Here is a 4,261-nt window from a genome sequence, read left to right as displayed (position 1 = left end):
GGACTGTTCCACTGGTCTCCTCTAACTGATCTCCTACCTCCTGTCTAGCTCCTCTCCAAGCCAGTCATTCCTCTGATGCCAGAATGATCTTTTTTTAGGAGGAAAAAAATTTGATCCTAAAATTTAAAATCTGCTTTGGAAAAGTCTTCAATACGTATCGGTAAATGGTTGAAGCAAGTTGCACAACAATTCATACAGAATGAGATCAGTATGAAGCTGGAGGAGGGATTTTAAAATATGTGTGTTTATGTATGCAAAGTAAAAAGGTCTGAAAGAATTGACAGCAGAATAATAGTGTATGTCATTAGGAAGCAGAGTGAGATTAAGGCAGTAGTCAGGGACGTTTGCTGTATTTGTATAATGTGATACTTTTGCAACAAAACTTTGTGCCTTTCCATTCTCTCCTGTTACTCCTTTTGTTCCTGTGTGCAGTCATTTAAAACTTGCTGTTCTTCAGGCACCTACTGGTGTTTCACACCTCCAGGTTTTGCATACTCTGACCACTCTGCCTGCAGTGTTTTTTGATGCCCTGTCTGGCAAATTTCTCCTCATCCTTGAAATCATTCCAGGTTCTGCTTTACAATCCCCTCCACAAGGCCTCCCTAATTACTGTTTCTGGACAGAGTTTGTACTTTATTCTTTCAGCACTTAATTCACCTTATTTTAATTATTTGTTGTGTTTCTTTCTGTCACTAGTTTGTGAGCTCTTTGAGGTTCGGGAACATGTTTGTTTTTACCTTTGGAGCCCAAGGACCTAGCACACTATGGCATATTGTGGGTGCTCGGAACCTTGTCATTCTGTAAACATGGATGGATGAATGAAGAGTGTGACTTGCAAATAGGTCCCTCTTCTTTTTTTTTTAAGAATTCCCTAATTATGCATAAAATTCATAGAAGTGTTAGGTCTGATTTTTCCCAATGACATTGAAAATCTGGTTCACTTACCTTTTGGTATTTTTCACTTTCAGTTTGTGCTTTTATACCCTAGCAGCCTTTCTTTGGTTGTTTAATTATATTGTCTCTACATATATAGAGAGCAGAGTCTTCAGCCTGACCAAAACCATGTTGATTCTTTTCCTTTTTTTTTTCTTTTTTCTTTTTTTTTAAGAGACAAGGTCTCACTCTGTCATCCAGACTGGAGCACAGCAGCAAGATCATAGGTCACTGTGACCTTGAACTCCTGGGCTCAAGCTGTCCTCCCACCTCAGCCTCCCAAGAAGCTAGGACTACACACCACCATTTCCAGATAATTTTTTTTAAAAAGCTTTTTCTGTAGAGATGGAGTCTCACTATGTTGCCCAAGCTGGTCTTGGACTCCTGGGCTCAAGCAGTCCTCCCGCTTTGACCTACCAAAGAACTGGGATTAGGTGTGAGCCACTGTGCCTGACTTTTTGCTTCTTTTTTAGCACATCCTATTTTTGTGCTGTCACTTCATTTTTTTCCTTCTTGCCTCACATTTTCTTTCCCCATTTTGAATGTGAATATTTACTTTTGTTTTCCCATTTGGCTGTGTTTTGAGGATCTTCACTTGACTAATAAGTATTTTACCTCTTCTTTGGTTTTTTTTTTTTTTTTTTTTTTTTTGGTAGGACGTTAGTGCTCTTCTTGTCCAGGCTTGCCGACTGGTACCTCTTAACCAGAATCATCTTGTCAGCAAAGTGTCCCAGCTTATCCACCATTTACTTAACAGATTACAGGTAATCATGTGTGTAACTCTAAAATTCAGATCATGAACTTTTGAAAGTAGATACCTTTGAAATACTACATCTGTAGTAGGTATGATAGACTGTTTTCTGAGATGCTATAGGAAAAGCAAATGCCTTAATAAGAATACTTTTAAAGCAAATATAACTCTGATCCAAAAAAAATTATTCTGTAGAATTCTAGTAGTTTGTCTATTAGAAGTATGCCTTTCTGTTTGGTTCAGTTAACCAGTATCATTCAGGCCCCCCCAACCTTATAATTTCTTTCTTGTTTTTTTTTTTTTTTGAGACAGAGTCTCACACTGTTGCCCAGGCTGGAGTGCAGTGGCGCTATCTTGGCTCACTGCAAGCTCCGCCTCCTGGGTTCACGCCATTCTCCTGCCTCAGCCTCCCAAGTAGCTGGGACTACAGGCGCCCACCACCACACCTGGCTAATTTATAATTTCTTATGGAAGATATATTTGAACAAAATATATCTAAGAATAAATTGAAATAACTCCCTACCTCTTTCCCACCAATATTTTTCCCCTTTCCTGAAGCTACCGTTTTTGTGGTCTACTTTTGATGCTTCTAGAATATAAGAAGTAGCTTGGGGCCAAGGGGACAGAAGGATAAAAAGAGCCCAGTTATTTATTTAAGACTGTTACCACATGAGTATGTGCATATATTTAAGAGCACAAAACATATCAACTAGCATTATGTGAATTAGGATGCTGTTGGCTGCAAGAAACAGAAAAGCCATCCCAGAGTCACTAAACAACTTTTTAAAAAGTCAAAAGGAATCACTCCATGTCCCAAGTCCCAAGGGAGGCATCTGTAGCCCCTTAATAATAAGAGGCTCATCTTTCCCGTCACCATCCTCAGCATGTGGGTTACCCTCAGCTAGCATCTCTCACAGTCATAAGATGGCTATGCCATTTCTGGACATCCCCTGCCAAAGAAATGATTAATGTTCAGCAGAAGCTAAATAACTGTATTTTATATTGTGTCTCTTGTACTTAAGAGTAAGGAAATGTGTTCCATAAACTCTCTACTAGACTCCCCAGTATCTTGCTGGGGAGACTTAGGTCATATAAATACCTCTCTAAACCAGTCTTTAAGCGGGAGAATGGTCTTACTGTGAATAGCTCCAGCCAGTAGTTTCAACCTTCACTACACATTAGAATCACTTGGAGGAGGACTTAAGCTCCCTCGATGCTTACAATGTGCAGCAACAATTAGCCTACATCAGGGTTTCGCAGCCTCAGCACTATTGATATTTTGGCCCAGATCATTGTTTTAGGGGCTGTCTTGCACACTGTGGAATGTTTAGCAGCATCCTTGGCCTCTGCCCACTAGATGCCAGTAGCAGCTCTCCAATTGTGGCAGTCAAAAATGTATACAGGTATTGCCAAATGTTTCTTGGGGGTTAAGGTTGCCCCAGGTTGCCCCACTCTCTTAAACTAATTAGCGTTTACCCTTAGGTCTCATGTGGGAGAGGTGGACTTCCAAATTAAATTAGTACTCTGCCAGCAGGGAAGGAAGAAATGGATGCTGGTAGGTAACCAACCAACTCTGCTGCATGGAGTAAGGCTGTTTTCAGTTTAGAATCGTTGAAACTAACATGGGGTAGCTCCTGTATGTTTACTATTCTCAGGTGTATCGTCTTTGTAACACTGGCAGTTGGAGATGTTCCTGAACACCTGTGGCACCTATCACGCTTTACCAGCTTTCCAGCATTTGGTGACAGTTAGTCTCAATTGTCCATGAATTGACACTTGGATTAATCTGGTCCGTCCCAACAAGATGATCAGCTCCGTGACAGCAGGGATATGTCCTGTCTTCGGAGGGTATTCCTCAGGTCATGTTAGAGATGCAGTAGGTGTTTAGTAGTTATATTGGTTCACTGTGTATTCGTTGAGTATATTATGTATAAGGCAGTTTAATTAAATTTCAGTGCATTGCAATACTCATATCTGTGTATTCACAGCTGCCAGTGTCTGATTAGTTCAAGGAAAAGTTACAAGGACTTTATCAAGTTCTACTTTACTAAAGAGGAAGAAGTGAGCAAGACCTTAGGGCGGGGAGAAGGCCCCTACGTTGATCAAACTTTCAGGCCCTTTAGAGGTGATCCTTTTGACACATAAACGACAGACATACACTCTGTCTTTTATACAGCTTGACTCAGGTGAGCATACATGTCCATAAAAGCATAATATCTTTTAAAATTTAGATCAGAATATATCTTTTCCTGTCGTGTTAGGTAATTGTGGATGAACAGCACTTGGATTTCCTGTTGGCGTATACTATTTCGACTATTCATCAGTGTAGTTCCTGGACACACATGGAAATTCTTCAAGCCCTGGCAGCTCTGGTGTACTGCAATGGCTCAGAATGTCAAAAGATAGTTTAAAGTGCTTAATCCTTCCTTTGAAAGGCCAGGAGCACAGGCTCTGGTGCCAACACTGTTCAGGTTTCTATCTTGCTACTAATCTCTAGCAATTCTTACTTAACCACTCTGGGCCTTGTTTCCTCATGTATAAAATTGTTACTCTGAGGATGAAGTGAGACAATACTTG

At 40.4% G+C, this 4,261-nt stretch overlaps 1 long non-coding RNA gene across 1 annotated transcript; it reads left to right on the top strand.

Annotated features, from left to right (window-relative positions):
- Window positions 1-11: 11 nt before the first annotated feature.
- LOC113223293 lies at window positions 12-4,255 on the top strand. Its single transcript, XR_003308667.1, has 3 exons — window positions 12-160; window positions 1,590-1,697; window positions 2,986-4,255. It is a non-coding gene; the product is annotated as an uncharacterized LOC113223293 (long non-coding RNA).
- Window positions 4,256-4,261: the final 6 nt, after the last annotated feature.

The sequence above is a fragment of the Piliocolobus tephrosceles genome, unplaced genomic scaffold, assembly GCF_002776525.5.
Source record: "Piliocolobus tephrosceles isolate RC106 unplaced genomic scaffold, ASM277652v3 unscaffolded_40693, whole genome shotgun sequence".
Classification (NCBI taxonomy): Eukaryota; Metazoa; Chordata; class Mammalia; order Primates; family Cercopithecidae; genus Piliocolobus; species Piliocolobus tephrosceles.
This window is presented reverse-complemented; position numbering and strand designations above follow the sequence as displayed.